At 34.3% G+C, this 17,473-nt stretch overlaps 1 protein-coding gene across 1 annotated transcript in view; it reads right to left on the bottom strand.

Moving 5' to 3' along the window:
- The window catches only part of CNTNAP2 (contactin associated protein 2), a 2,768,972-nt gene that overhangs the window by 740,019 nt on the left and 2,011,480 nt on the right, over positions 1-17,473 (bottom strand). The window lies entirely within an intron of this gene.

Here is a 17,473-nt window from a genome sequence, read left to right as displayed (position 1 = left end):
ATGAAATGTATATGAAATGAAAACTGAAGAGTCTGGAAAGATGCACACTCTAGTAGGGAAGTCTTTAACTCTCTCAAAATGAGTCTTGAAGGAAACCAGGGATTCAGAAAGGTGGACTGAGGAAGAAGAACATCCCAGGAACAGGGGAAAGACAGTGAAAAAGTACAAAGATATTATGTATATTAGGAATGTCAGCTATCTCTGACTAGATCACCATGAGGATGCCATATAAGGTTTATTTAATAAATCAAATACACATAACTTTTTTGTCACATTCTCAATAAAAATTTCAGCTTCACAAGCTTATACACAAAGCAGAAGTAAAATGAAAGGGTTGGCAAAGAAATACATAACTGACAAGATAGGTTTTTTTACAGTTAGACACACTGTCAAATATGATCGAGAGCTGAGTGATGCAGAAAAGCTATGGTAGAGATAAGAATTCTACTTGACAGTGTTGAAGTTTTTCCAAAAAAATATTAGCAAGTTTGTGAGTATTGAGAAGATAATATTAGTGGAATGGCAAGAAGAGTGAGAGAAAAAAAGGAAAGTTGAGGCAGTGTAGTATTTTGGCAAGAGCTTTGAACTTGCAAGTAAAAGATCTGGATTCCATTCTAGACTCCATGAGATCCTAGCAGGGAAGTCTTGGCATAGTATTTAATCCCTCCATTCTTTAGTTCCCTCATCTATTATGAGAGACAACAAAATTTATCCAGCTTAACTGATAGTGTTGTGTATTGAGTGCTTTGAAAATTGGTAAAGGGATTTTAAATTTATAATTCAGTTAGCCCAACATTGCTTGCCTAGAATTAGAATGAGGCATGCTTAGGAGAATAATTACTGAAGTTTTCTTTTTTATTGTAATGGTCTGAGATTGTCAGAGCCAAAACATGCACAAAGGGTAAATGCATATTGTGGCAAGGTAGTGAGTGCAAACAGAGGTATGAAATCACACACAAAAAAGGAGTCCTTCCAAGAGCAAGTTGGATTTCCCATATTCATTGCTCTGGATTTTTCTCTTCATTCTCCAGACATTCTTTATAATGGACACCTTTCCCTCCCTTCCCACCTCCCTTTCTTTTTAACTTCCTTGTATTGAGTGTCTTCCCTCACTGGAATATGAGCTACTTGAGGGAAAGGAATACCTTTTTTCTGTTTGTATTTGTATTCTCAGAGCTCAACACAGTACCTGACCCAGAATCAGGTTAAAGTTCTTTAAAAATTGGACTTGGAAATAAACTCCAACAATTAAAGATTTATTTAAAATATAGAAGAAGATAAGGAGAACCTCAGAGGTTTTTTAATTCACATTTTCACTTGAACTTTTTAAAAAAAATAGCATGTAAATGGGTCAAAAGAAATTGAGTTCAGGGACTGAGGGGAATGGATTTGATATGTTATGCTGCTGTGGTGAGTGTTCAGTGCCAGATTACTGGGTATTAAAACATGGGAATATTGTGAAATGAGATGGCAGCCTCCATGTAGGTCCTAAGGACAAGTATTCACACCAAAAAATCCACTCTTCCAAATGGCAGTAATTGGCCCCCAGCTGGCATCTTCAAAACAGGCCAAGAAGAAGAAGAAGAAGAAAAAATAACATAACATAATATAATATAATCAAGAAGATGGAAACGAGATCTATTTCTCCTAGTCCAGGTGGAGACTCAGTCTGAAGGCAAGTGGAAGGAAGCCAGAACTGTTTTTTTTTTTCAGATTATTTCTTTTCCAGAAATGAAATATTTTAATATCCCTAAGGTCATAATATCACTAACTCAATTACTATTAGAAATGCCAAAGTGAGACTCTTTTTATTTAGAAAAATATCAAATACATCCCTGCACAAAATGGAGCTCACCATTTCTACTCTTTTACCTGAAGTTTAGCCATAAAATAACTCAGGGTCCAGCCTATCAGTTTGTGCACTTGACAGACGGGTTCCATGCTGTTTGACTAATAAAATGCCAGAGTTTAGGGGTTGCAGTTTGAGAAATACAACAAGCATATGGAGTTGTTCTTGTACTCTAAAGGCAGAATTGTGCCTCAAGGTAGAAATGTACTTTGTTATGTATTTACTTTGCTTTCTGAATTCTGTCTCAGTAGGGGGAGTGGGGTGGAAGTATGATTTTGAAGTTGATGAGGGATTGTATACATTAGAGATCTTTTTAGACAAAAACATGTTTATATAAATGGGGATAATAATAACTGTAGGCTCTACCTTACAGAGCTCTTGTGACAGTCTAAAGAAATACACACAAACACACAGGCATATTCACACATACATACATGTAGTATGTGATGTCTTTAGAGCCTCACAACTCTATAAAGTAGAGGCTATAGTTATTGTTATTCAGTTATCTATACATGTATGAATGAATATGTTTCTGGATATATACACATATATGTGCATCTACATAGTATACATGTGTATAAATACATGTGTGTATCTGTGTATCAATAATTATATCTGTCTATACCTTTCTCTATTTCTTCATCTCTCTTATAGTATATATTGAAAACATAGTTATTAAACTATTTATAAAACAGTAACTCCAGGTTTAGAACCCTTGCCTTAAGACTACAAATTGTATAGCTATTTCTGATTCCTACAGGGAACCTCTCTATGAGAAGTTCCCCATCTTATTTAAAATATAAAGACCACCAAAAGAGAAAGAGAAAGAGCCAGCTAGCCAGACAGAGGTAGAGAGACAGAGGCAGAGATTGAGAGATTTTTTTCTAAAATACTAAGAAAAAAATGACTTGCTTATCCATCACTTACTCATTGTTATAACACAGGATCCTTGGTATTCATAGTTTTGAAGATAACTATTTATACCATCACATTGCCTTATCCTTTAAGACATAAAAAGTTCTCTTCACACTGCTCTCTGCATTCTATGAATTCCCTTGCAATGTACTGTTTATGGCACTCATCTGTGTCTATCAATCTATTTTTTCTCTCTTACTCTCTCTTTTTATTTCTCTCTTTCTCTTTCTTTCTACCAATCAGCAGAAATACAAATAATGGATATAAAAAGAGGAAATCAATGTGAGCTAGAGCAGATGGAAAGTGTTTGGAATAACTTTATTTTTAAAATCTACTGGAAGGTGGATATATCTATATGTATACATATGTGGACAGGTGGAAGGTTGGGAAGAGGAATAGAGTTGCTATATAAAAATATATGTGTGAAGTTCAGAGAAACATGGGAAAAGGTGAATAAAGATGCATAAAGAAAGTTGAATTGTGAGTAAAATCTATAAATTGCTATAATAATGCAAAGAAAACCACTAAACAGTAGGGGAAATCTGATGAATCATAATGAAACATCTTAGTCTGGCAGAAATGATAAGTAAGGTACATCTCTCTCTTTTCAAGAGATTATCTTTCCTGTCAAGTCAGGATCCTTAAAAAAAAAGCCTTCAAAATAGGCTATTACCCCATCCAAAACATCCTACACACTGCTTCCAGACTTATTGTTTAATCTTTTTAGTCAAGTCCAACTTGTGACCCCACCTGGGGTGTTCTTGGTAAAATACTAGAGTGATTTGTCATTTCCTTCTCCAGCTTATTTTACAGAAAGGAAATTAATGCAAAAAGAGTCAGATAGTAATTGATTGAAGTCACATTTGAATTCAGGTCTTCTTGGCTCCACATCAGGGACTCTATCTAGTGCATGCTAAACTGATCTTCCTAAAATCCTTTTATCCTATCACTTATTTGACCATTCAATCAATAAGCATTTTTAATGGGCACTGAGGTGGTAGCAGACCTAGAATCAGGATTACCTGAGCTCAGTTCTAGTCTCAGACACTTCCTAGCAGGGTGACCCTGCATAAGTCATGTAATCTCTGCAAGTCTCCATTTCCACATCTATAAAATGGGGATAATAAAAGTACCTATCTCACAGAGTTGTTGTGAGGATCAAATGAGATAGTATTTGCACAAGCCTCTAGTGCAGTGCCTGCTTCATAGTAGGAACTGTATGAGTGCTTATGCCCTTTCCTTTCCATCCCTTATTATGTGCCTGGTACTGAGCCAAGCACTTGGAATACAAAGGAAAACAACAAACTGTCCCAGCCTTCAAGGAGCTCACAATCTAACAGGAGAGATGGGTACAGGGACAGGTATATATATATATATATATATATATATATATATATATATATATATATATATATATGTAATATTCAAACTAATATGATACAGGGTAACCCCAGTAGGAAGTGTTTAGCATGGAGGATGAGGGCAGGCTTTCCATAGAAGGTAAGACTTGGGGTGAGCCTCAAAGGAAGCCCAGGGATCCATAAGGTAAACATAAACAGGGAGACATTTCAAGCATAGAAGAGAGTCAGTAAAACAGCACAGATAAAAGAAATGATAGAGTGTTGTGTCTGAGGAACAGCAAATACTTGGAGTAGTTAGACTGTCCCAGGTAAGAAGGGACATAATATGTAAGAAGACTAGAAAGGTAAGAATAATTTTAAGTTGGGAAGACTGAAAATTCCAGCCTACTACATATAAAGACCTCTAATATTTGATCCCATTCTACCTGTCCAAACTTACTTTATACTATTGTAAAGCATGATCAATATGCTCCCAGCAAACTAATCAATGTCACTCATATATGCCAAGTTCATTATTTTTGACACTTTATTTTTTTCCTATTCCTATTCCTTTAAGTTATACTAGAGAACTCCATAGTTCATCTGGTTTGCTCTTTAGGCAATGAAAACAGGCCCAGGCCACTCTTTTTTTTTACTTGATTATGTATATTTTAAATAAATATATCCATATATGTATATATACACATATACATATAATATATAATAATACAACACATATTTTATAAATATGTTTTAAATTATAATAAATATGCTTATACAAGAGAAGCAAATTCTCACATTAGCTATGTTAAAAAATCTCTATCAATTTTATTATTTCAACCTAACATGTCTTTGCTTTTACCTTTAGCCTATCTATATTCCACTCATCCTTCATCCTTGAAGGATTGGATAGGATAGGAACTGAACTATGATTTCATTGATATAAGGGACTCTCCAATGAGTAAATACTTTACAACAGTGAAGGTTGGCATTTAAATAGTTTTTCTAGAATACTAAGAAAAAAGTGACTTAATTATCATCACATATCCAGTATGTTTATAAGATTTGAACCCAAATTTTCATAGCTTTGAAGACAACTGTACTTATGACACCATATTACCTTATCCTCCAAGACAGTTAAATCATGATCTGTTCAATAAAAGGTTCTCACACTACTCCCCCTTTCTCTGAATTCTCTTAAAATTTCTGTGTGTATCACTCATCTGTAGAAGTAATAATACCCTGAACTAGCATTTTTCCATTTCTTGTCTCTTGGGCAATAATGGAAACTCATCTGACAAACTCTTAAATATGAGGCAGAACAAACCTAAGAAACGATTCAAAATTATATGAAAAAAGTCATGAAACTTCTTTTACATTTAATATATTTATCAACCTCCTGGGCATATACCTGAAAAGTGGCAAAGACCAAAAGCAAGGACCTCCATAGGACAAAATATTATTCATAGCAACATTTATGGATTGCAACCCCCTGGAAACCAAATGCTCATTGATTGAAAAATGGTTTAAGAAACTGTGATGTATGAATGTTATAGGAGGAATTCAGATGGACATGACAAAGATTTCTATAAAGTGATGGACTAAGGAAAAAAACCAACAGAACAATATAAACATTTACCTTACAAATGTGAATGACAATACTAAAAAGCCATTTGGTGAATTGGGTGAACATTCTTGGTTCTGGAAATTGAAAGAAAAGCTTCATTTCCTCCTTCTCTCAGAGGTCAAGTTGAAGACTACAGATGTAGAATGTTGCAGATATCATTTTGTTTTCTTAGTTTAAATGATTTTCCTTGTTAAAAGAAAGAATTCAATGGAAGGAATAAGGAAGGAATTTAAAGGGAAATATGCTAAAAAGGAAAAGGCAACACACACATATATAAATGAGGCAACATGGTAAAATGGAGAGTTTATTAAACTTAGTGTTAGGAGATATAAGATTGGATCTTGATTCCAGAGCTTTACTGGCTGTGTGTTGCTTCACCTTGGGCATGTCAGAATATTTTTTAACCTTTAATCTATAATGTCCTAACACTAACTTCTAGGGTGGTTGTATGGAAAAGACCTTATAAATCCTAATGTGATATAATTATAGTGATAATAATAATATTATTTTTTTCATATTCCCAAGAACTTGGCAAAATCTTAGACAGTGAGTAAATATGAGTTGTGTTTTAAATCAAAGTACTTAACTTCAAAGCAAACAAGCTGTTTCTCTTGAATTCCCAATAAAAGAGTCCCCTAGGCTATCTAGTCTGGTCTGTTTCTTTTTATACAACTATAGGGATGCAGTTTCTAATACTTGCTTTATAAGATTAGTTCACAATCTAATAATTTTCACTGCCAGTAAGGATTTTCCCTTTGTCACTACTGAAACTCAATTATCTCTTTGTTACTTTATTCTTTTGATTATTTTAGTTTCATTTTTCTCTCCATATATACCAACTAAAATAGTTACTTTCTCCATATTCACTCTAAGCAATGGCTTATGCCAGGTGAAAAGGGTTATATTGGGAAACTAATAAATATGAAAGCAAGTTTTCAAGCAGACAGTATTATAGTGGTTAAAAATTACATTGGGCAAATTCACCCTAAAATTACTTCAACAAAATTGGGCTGTAGCCCAATTAAAAGGAAGGAAGACTAACATCAAACCACAGTATTCCCTGGCATACTGAGTAGAGAGGAAAGAATTCTGATTGTGTTCATGTTATTGTGGGTGGGAAGATTGGCTTATGTGTTTTTAAACAGTTTAAATCATGTTAAATCCATTGATTATGTACCTCATAAATCTCTCCATGGGTAAAACCTCTTGCTCTAACTAATGATTTATTTGGAACTCCATCTCTTAACTGTCCTTTCACTGGCAATTTCTTAGTCCTGCCTTCTCTCTACTTCTGGGTTTCTCTGATTTGTTTCAACATTCAGATCAAAATCCATTTTCTTTTTTTTAACATTATTTTATTTGGTTATTTACAAACATTATTCACTGGAAACAAAGATCATTTTCTTTTCCTCCCCCAGCACCCCTCCCACCACTTCTCCCATAGCTGGCGCACAATTCCACTGGGTTTCACATGTGTTCTTGGTTCAAACCCATTTCCATGTTGTTGGTATATGCACTAGAGTGTTCATTTAGAGTCTCTCCTCAGTCATTTCTCTCAGCCCCAAACAGTTGCTTTTCATTGGTGTTTTTACTCCCACGGTTTATCCTCTGCTTATGGATGGTGTTTTTTAGATCCCTGCAAGTTGTTCTGGGACATTGCATTGCCAATAATGGAGAAGTCCATTACTTTCAATTGTACCACAGTGTATCAGTCTCTGTGTACAATGTTTTCCTGGTTCTGCTCCTTTCGTTCTGCATCACTTCCTGGAGGTTGTTCCAGTCTCCGTGGAATTCCTCCACTTTATTATTCCTTTTAGCACAATAGTATTCCATCACCAACATGTACCACAATTTGTTCAGCCATTCCTCAATTGAAGGGCATCCCCTCATTTTCCAATTTTTGGCTACCACAGAGAACACAGCTATGAATATTCTTGTACAAGTCTTTTTCCTTATTATCTCTTTGGGGTACAAACCCAGCAGTGCTATGGCTGGATCAAAGGGCAGACAGTCTTTTATCGCCCTTCAACCTATAACCAAACTGCACTCCTGGTTTAAATGAGGTATAACACTAAAGTAGTGATACCAATTTTTTCAATGGATATGTTAGAACTTATATTCTGGTACAACTAATAGACACTACCCATATTGACAGAGTATGCACTAATTTAACAAATCTACCAGTCATCTGTCATTCAGAAGGTCTTCATAAAAAAAAAAAAGGAAAAACAACATTAACAACAACTTACTTTATGACACAGAATTTGTAATAAAAGTTCTAAATTTTTTGGTTGTTGTTTTTAAAGAAACTTTTTATTCTTTTTATTTTCATTTAAAATGCTCAAAATGAATTCATATTAAAGCAGAGGATTTCTAAAAGGTCAATTAGAAATGTCTATATAAGGTTAGAAAGATCTCAGGAATAATCAGTCTGAATTAAATAAGATTAGCCAGTTTTCGTCTTGAAATGTGGAGAAAATCAGAATGTGAGGGAAATAGTTTTAGGGCAGTTTGGTATTATAAGAGGAGTAATATAAAATTCCCATGGATATGACTTGCCAATGCAACAAGACTTTCCCAATACATATACTACTACAATTATCCAAATCAGCATATTGCTCCCCTGGGGTCCATTTATTGTTTTTATCCTGTCTAGGGCCCTGGTGGTGTACCATAACATTATCAGCATTCTTGAAGTAATAAATAAGGTATGAATCATGCCCTCACCCCACCCCACCAATAAGGAACATGTGAACAGGCTGTTCAATAACTCACTCCTTATTCCCTGTCTTTAAGATTTTTTATATTCCTCCAAAATACAATTCAGGTGCTATCTCTCCTCCAGAAGACTTTTATTCATACCTTTCCTCCACCTCTATACCCTCTAAAAGGTGTTATTAACCCCAAAGGAAAATACTTTATAGCACCATTTCATACACTTGGTATCTTCCAATCTATGAACATATTCTATTCCATTAGGTGACTATAAAGTTCTTTATAAAGAGGTAGTTTTATTTATTGTCTTGATATTCCCAGAGTCCAACATATTGTAGAAATGAAATACATTTTTGCTTTATTGAATTGAAATGTCTAGTCAAAATAGAAACAGACTAAGACAAAGTCACAGAAAATACGGAAAATATAAGTGAGAGAGATGCATGCAGTATATACATGCATATAGGAGAAAGAACTACAGAGTGAATGCTATAAAGTACAGTTAAAAACAATTAAAAATTATTAATGACAGTTCCAAATAGGTTGTTGGAGACAGGGATTTACAGAGAGGCATCCATCATTATCATTGCAGATGGAAAGGCAGGGTCTATGATATGTCCCTATGCTGACTTTGTGGTTGGGAGCAACATCCTAACTCCTTTCTCCATACAAGTTAGTTGCATTTTTCTCTATGAGGTAGCAGAGCTGTTTCTGGGATATGACTGATCCAGAGCTTAGCAGATTTCCCTGTACGTTCAAGGTTCTTAATAAATGTCAACTGATTGATTGCTTGGCTGACCCAGGAGAATGTTCAAAGCTATGCCTCCCTTGAAGCAGTTTCCTGATAGACTCTTACCTTTCTAATGATCACTTCAGGGCATGAAAAGATCTATTTACCTGAAATTGGGAATCTTCAGACTAGGCAGATGGCCCAACCCTGAAAGTATCTACAGCCTACTGACCAGATATGCTACTGAATAGAAAGAAGTCTGCTCAAACCGAGTGCTAAATTATCCTAGGCAAAAATCCTTTTTTGACTAAAATTAAGTAGACCTGCTTTCCTTAACTTGTGAATAATCTACAAAAGTCTCATTGTGTTTCAAAAAGGAACATAAATTAACAATGTGATAGCCTGAGCCAGATCCACCCATTATAGAACAACACAACCCAGTGCTAGGCAAATACTCCAAGGAGATCAAAGATAGAAAAATCTGGTGTATAGTAAAATATTTATATTAGCACTTCTTGCAATAAAAGAACAAAAACAAACAAACAAACAAACCTAGAACTAAAGGGGACCTCCCAATGCCTGGGAAATGGCTAAACAAAAGATGGCAGGTGAAAGAAATGGAATATTACTTTAGCTTTTTCAGGCATTCCTGACTCTTCTTCATTATCCCATTTGGATTTTTCTTGCGAAAGATACTGTACTGGTTTGCTAGTTCCTTTTCCAGCTCATTTTGAGGAAATTGAGGCAATGCCCAGGGTCACATGGGTAGGATGTTTCTGAGGCCACATTTGAACTCAGATCTTTTTGACCCGAGGCCCAGAGTTCTAGCCACTGTGCTAGCTACCTGTCCTGGAATATTACTACATAATAACAAAAGTTAAATATGAAGAATATGGAGAAATATGGGAAGATTTAAAACAATTTATATAAAGTGAGGGAAGTAGAAGCAGGAATGACAACTATATATGGAAATGGCAGTAGGGAAGATTGAATGAAATTGAGTGCTTTGTAATTATAATGAATTGAATAGGTCCTGAGGATGAGAAGAAAAAATACCTCTCTTCTTTGCAGAGGTGAAGGAGTAAAAGTGATGAATATTGGGGGCAGCTGGGTAGCTCAGTGGCTTGAGAGCCAGGCCTAGAGACGGGAGGTCCTAGGTTCAAATCTGACCTCAGACACTTCCCAGTTGTGTGACCCTGGGCAAGTCACTTGACCCCCATTGCCTAGCCCTTACCACTCTTCTGCCTTGGAGCCAGTATGTATTGGCTCCAAGATGGAAGGTAAGTGTTTAAAAAAAAAGTGATGAATAATGTGATTATTATCAAATTTATCAGAGGTGATGACTTTAACAAACCAGTCTTTTCCCTTCTCTCTTATTCTTGGTGGATTTGGAAGTTCAGGGAAGGGAGAAGAAATATATTTAGAAATAAAGAAGATATATAACAAAAGTTATGAAATCAAAAAAGTGTTTTTTTTAAAGAGTCTGTGGCTTTTAATCAATCAGGAGTCAGGCAAGGGGATGGGGCCTCAAGCCCTAGCCAAATTTCATTGGTTCATGAGTAGATACATAGGTCTTCAATGAAAAGTTCTGAGAGCTAAAACTTTTACACTTCTTGGGAATATTGAAAAGACTACCAATATCTAAGCCTTTAAATATCTATGGTATTTTATTTTCTATGAGAGTCTCCATAAATCCATTACATATTTATTAAATACCTACCTAGAATAAAAAAAATAAGGCATATATCATACTCTGTACTCAAAGAGTTAATTACCATCTAGTAGGGAAAATAGGGCTTTTGAAAATTTATGGAAAGGTAAATAAAATGAGAGTAAACACACAAAGTGTTACATTCCCAATTCAAAGCAATAAGAAGGCTGATCAGAGCTGACAGAGGGAATGGGTACCTTAGTTGTTGTGTAAAGCAGATGGATAGAATCAAGGGCTTAAGGTAATTTATTAAGGGAAAATGTAAGGATGAAGCTTTTTCAGAGTAATAATCCCACTTGGCCTCAGGCAATCCATGAATAACTTTCAGTGCTTCTGCAAATCTTTGGCACAGAAGTGACTGGTAATGGATACTCTTGCATATTTTTAATAGTTACAATTTTGGTCCAGACAAATATTCTCCATGATAGTTCTGGGGTTACCAGGGGTGAAAACTCCTCAATTGATGTAGATCAGGACCTCTTCTGTAATTTATAGTTTTAGAGAGTTGCTTTGGGGCAATGTGAGCCTAAGTGACTTGTCCAGAATCATACAGACCATATGTATCAGTAGCATATTAATAATTAATAGTAATGATAATATTAATAATAATGATAGTAATAACTAACATGTATATGGTGCTTACTATGTGTCAGGCACTATGTTAAGTGTTTTACAATGGATACATTTAACCCTTACAACAATCCTGGAAGGTAAGTACTATTAGCATCCTTTTACAGAAGAAGAAACGAAGGTAAACAGTGGCTAAGTGATGTGCCTACAGTCACATAGTTAGTATATGTCTAAGGCCATATCTGAATTCAGTTCTCCTTGAGTCCAGGCCCAGTCCTCTGTACATTTATGATTTTGGCTAATTTCAATTTTTGATGAACTGATATGGTCTCTTCCCTTTGAAGATAATTAACAATTATATTGTGAATTCTCATTTAAAAACTTCTTACTAAAAAACAAAAATACTTCCCAGTTACTTTTTCTAATGATTAGTACTTGGAAAACTTAAATCAATTGTAATAATATCCAAAAAATAGCACAATTAGCTAAAGCTAGATTTCCTCAGGCCATACTAAAAATTCCGAAGCCAAATAGAAATGTTTGAGACTATTTATGCAATCCCTTCCCTAAATCATCATAAATAATCGAGCTGAAATATTCTTCTGTCCATCTCTTTTCTTCTGTAATTATGTGTATTAAAATGGGGACCTTTTACTCTTCTTATTTATCCTCCCACAGCTACCAGGACTATACTATCCACATAATAAATATTCAATTAATGATTCACTTGAAATAAATAAACACAGATAAAAATTCTTTAACAAAGATAGCATGTTATTATAAAGAAGCAGTTTGTTAAAGTTAGGATAGTAATTTCAAAACATTTGGTACCTTCAAAACCAGGGTCAATTAATCTGGAAGTCTGATGTAGTTTGTGGGTGGCAGTTCAACAATCTATTCCCACAAGGTCTTTAATTTGGTGAGTGGTGGTAAAGAAAAGTTTTCACTAAAATCAAATTGAATTTAATTTAGGGAAAAATGTTATCTATCAAATATGTAAAAGCATTATTATAAGAGCTGGAGATACAGAGAAAAGAAATGACAAAATCTTTCACACCACAGATCATCAAAACAATGTCTTCATAGTCATCATTTTAATATCCTGTGTTATAAAATAGAGATTCTTGATATATATCTGACACCTTAAATGCTTATCTAACAGCTAGAGCCCTATTGCCCACATTTGGGGAAACGTAAACCCTAATCCTTAACACTTTATCTAATCTCTACTTCCCCACTATAAACTCTGGGTAGAGGCAAATGAACCAAAGAGAGACTATAATCCTTTTGAGTCAATTCAGAGGGGAACTTAGTCTGCAAGAACTCATAGATCTCAGAGAATAAGGTTTGTGGATGGGTCACATTAATATCCTTTGTGTCCTCAACATCCAATTCAGCATTCTGCAAACAATTCTTTAAGAATTGTTTATTGTATTCGAATTTGGGTCAAGACTCAAACTGACCAAGGAATAATTAGAAAACCCTTATTAAATGTTTTCTATGTAGCAGTCCTTAATCTAAGCTCTGAGGATAAAAATGTAAAGGTGAAAGATTTCCTGTCTTTGAAAAGCTGTCTATACTGAAATAGTTGAGTTTGGAAAATCTCACCATCACAATGTTTGCCAGAAAATAATGAAGTGAAGTTGAGGACTGGTTTTTATTCCAATTTTTGCCCTGCCAATCTATAAAGCAACCCATAAAAATATGGAAATGTTATAATCTATGTTGTTAAAAACAGTAAATAAGCGTAACGAACCACTCCTCTCCAAAGAAATTAAAAAATGAAAATGACTCATATGTTCAAAAATATTTATAACAGATCTTTTCATAATAGCCACAAATTAGAAATTCAGGGGATGTTCCCCCTTTGGGGAAATGGCTAAACAAATTGTAATATATGAATGAAATGTTATTGTGCTATAAGAAATGACAAAAGACAGTTTTATAGGAAACTCAAAAAGCTTCTATGAAATGATAAAGAGTCAAAATAGAAAGATATATATATATATATAATAGTAACAGTCTTATTCTGAAAGAATTTAGAACTCTGACACATCAATAAACCATGAATCCAACTCAAGTTAGAAAGAAATGCAGAAAAAGGTACAGACATATTTTATTTTTCAGGTTTTTTTTCTTTTTAAATTTGCTTACTGGTCAGGAGAAGTGAACAAAAATATTATGAGAAGCAATATTAACAAACTTTTGAGAAACTGCACCAGAAAACAAAACCACTCAAGGCATAATTATTTTTATTATAATTATGTGGGTTAATTTCATTTAATTCCTATGTGTTTTATATTATTTTATGTTTAATCTTATTTTGTAAATTAATAAGTTCTAAAAGAAATTAATTTTTAAAATCATACTGCAAATATACCAGTCCAGCCCCCTAACATAAACAGTTTTACCTGTTCAAAAGTCATTCCAGCCTGTTAAATTCGTAACAGAATAAGCTTGTTTTTAAAAAAATGAGGTCATTCTATACCTATCTGACCTTGTAATTGCTCATTCATTTACTTCATCATTCAAAACTAATCTCAAGGATATTCAGATGAAAAAGTATTGGAATGAAATTCATGGAATCTAATTAGGAGAAGCTACATAGAAGAGCAGAAAGAGTTCAGTACCAGAAAGCAAGAAACAGAAGATTGAGCATTTACTCCATCACTTACTAGCTCTTTTACATTGGGCAAGCTGTTTAACCTCTCAGCTTCAGTTACCTCAGCAACTAAGTGATCCTGTATTTGGAGTCAGGAAGGTCTGAGTTAAAATTATGTCTCAGATATCTTCAACAAATCATTTAAATTCTCAGTCTTAGTTTCCATATCTTTAAAATAGAAACAATCAAAGCAACTACCTGAGTGAATTATGATGAGGGTCACATCAAATGATATATGGAAAAGAGCTCTATCATTGTCGTTATCATCATCATTAACCTCTACCAAAGGAGAAGTTTACTTTACCAAAAGGCAAATGGTTGAACCATATAATGACTCAATATCCTTTCAGGTTTTAGGAGCTATAATTCTATTTCTTCATTATTCCAAAGAAGTAGGACAGATCTAGTTGATGGTATTTCTATCAAGTTCATAGAAAGTGATGCCATATGGCTTCTACATAATAGATGACTCTTTTTATCACTATCATTTTAAACATATTTAGCTAGAAGAAGTTGTTGAATAGGAAATAATCAGTATTCCATGAAAACTTTCAATAGAAATGGATTAGTGTGAGCCTGTGCTGTAGGAGACACTAGTAACATTGCATTCAGTGTTAAATTTCTTCAATATGCAATATACAAACTCACGCTATCCAAAGGCATTGTACTCACACACACATGTGCACACACATGCATGTACTCAGATACTGTAAAATTTTTGTTGCCGTTCCTGTTGATAAAGTATTATAAAAAGGAAATGCATTCTGTCCAGGATATTCTTATCCCAAATCGGAGAAAAATCAGTCCATGTTAGAATATAAACTGAATCTTTCAGTAATACAAACAGAATATGCTGTTGCTCCTTACAGAAAGTTACTTGAATGGGAAGTTTTGAGATTTTAGAGCAACTGCATTTCAGACAAGTTTTAGTTCTTATTTTTGGTCCAATGCACCCAGTTGTCTTTAGGCTTAAGGAACTTTTACCTTTTGTATCTTTTCAAAGACTTGTGAATTAAGGGTTGTTTTACAATGAGTCTAGTCTCAACTCTCTGATTTAAAAAAAAAGTGATTACTTGTTCTCATTATTATCTAATGTGCCTGGATAATTACTTATTATGAAATGGGGGAGGGGCCTGGGTAGGGACATTAATGTACTACTAATAACAAGCTTCCTTAGTGCAGGTTTTTTTTTTCAGATCTCTGTAGCTATATGGATCTGTTTTTAAAGCCCCTTGAAAAATTACAGTTGCTCCCATCCATTTCTGAAAAATCCCTGAATAAACAGGGAAATATTCTAAATGTATGGAATCTACTTTAGGAGATGTCTGCTGATTGCCACAATAGTCTTGCCATAACTCCTCACCCCCCCACCCCCAAGAATTTTGTTTTTCTCTATACAGAATCTGTAGGTATATAACATCCATAAAACTGACTGAAAATGTCAATCTTCCAGGCAGTTCCTAATGCCTGAGTGTGCATATCAGGAGACAAAAGTCTAGATGCTTGACTTAATTCCATGTCTATCATCTCTATGTTTTCTGTCAGAGATTCAGGTACTCTCTGGTTGACAATCTGAAGCAGATTGATAGTGAAGGAAAATGTGGAATTAGTGAGTTGTTGGTATGTGAATAACTTTAAGGCATTTTCATTACTTTTCAACCCCTATCTACTCTCTCCAACCTAATATTCAACTCCTAGTCAATTTCATACATGTAGACTGCCTAACCTACCATGCTTCATGAAGGGCTTAGGCTTGAAATTGACTGGCTAGTACAGTAATGCAGGTAGGACAAAATTCTCCTGGTTCTGCTTCTTGTAGAGCAACTTAATAGCTGTGTAATTGAAGGACAAGTATTTACATAATCATCTGCCACGCATGTGCAAAATACTAAGATTCAATCAACCCTTTTCAGAATTTGGAAAGTCCACTCCAAATCAACAATAAAATACCCCTCCCCCAATGAACAAAGAAAGAAAAGAAACTAACCATGGTGTCCTCATAATAACAAGTTTTTCATTCTTTTCTACTTTTTCAAAATTGTTTAATCACATTGATTTTTAAATCTTTACTCAAAAAAAAATTACCTTCTGGAAAGGGGACATATTCACAAATGAGGATGATATAGAAAAAATGTTATCCATTAATAAATGTAAAGAAAAAATTAAAAGTCTATTACATAAAACATGTGTCACAAAAAACCCTGTACTTTTTTCTTCACCACTTACATAATTATACAGGCACCTATTTAAGTGTTTAACTAAAATAGTTGACACAGTAGACATGTCTATATACATGAAATGCTACTGACAAGGAGGTACCATTTTTAAGTTCACATGAAACAAGTCTTCTCAAGGTAATGTTAAAATAATCTCTTAAAATGGACAAGAAAGACACAGTTCTATTATTTTATAGTTTGCAGAAGTTTGTGAGTTGATATATTAAAATTCATTCACTTAGGCTGTGAATGGCTTGGATGTTTTGACTCAAATGACCAGTTTAGTCAAATAATGAACTCAGAGAAATTGTCTGTTAGACAATGTCGTTTCAAACATCAAAGATAGGGAAGATCTGATTTTATTTTTCAGTGCCAATTTGCCAATTTTTTCATTAGCTTCACATAATAAAAAATAATAGAACTTGAATTTTCTTTTATTTTTGATGTACTTTTGAATAATATAATAATTCTTGTGGAGTTTTTGGTGGCAAGTGATGGTTCAGATCCTTTTGGGAGGAGGGTGTAAATATTCACTGGGTGGATGAAATTGGCATTTCCTAACAAAAATTGATTTTTTTGAGAGAATGTATCCACTACAGTTTATAGATGATAATAAATGCACACACTTTTACTGGAAAAGAAGAAGAGATTCCCCAAAAAAGGAAATTCTTTACATTTGAAATGAAAGACTATAAATTAAGAGTACAAAGAACTAATGTATCTTGAGAGTTACCATAACTTCAAAATTTGAGGATTAGAACTTTTGTAAATAGAAGAGAAATTCTTGTGCAGTGTGCCTACAGTAGAAATAAGATAGTCACCTACATGTTGCCAAAGGCAGAGAAGCAGAGGCAAGCTGACTAAAATAATGAAAAGTAGGACAATGCAAGATCAGGAGACAGACTTTACCACTTCTACTGTTACTATGAGTCATTCAGACACTTTAGGGAAAGGTTTTCTTATTGAGGAGTTCCAAAGTGTTTTTCTTTCTGGGTAGAATCAAAGTCAAGAGAGGGCAGCTGGGTAACTCACTGGATTGAGAGCCAGGCCTAGAGACATGAGGTCCTAGGTTCAAATGTGACCTCAGACACTTCCCAGTCACTTGACTCCCATTGCCTAGCCAATACACAGTATTGAC

The sequence above is a fragment of the Monodelphis domestica genome, chromosome 5 (genome assembly GCF_027887165.1).
Source record: "Monodelphis domestica isolate mMonDom1 chromosome 5, mMonDom1.pri, whole genome shotgun sequence".
NCBI classification, from domain to species: Eukaryota; Metazoa; Chordata; class Mammalia; order Didelphimorphia; family Didelphidae; genus Monodelphis; species Monodelphis domestica.
Note: the sequence above shows the minus strand (reverse complement) of the source record. Positions and strands in the feature narration are given on the sequence as shown.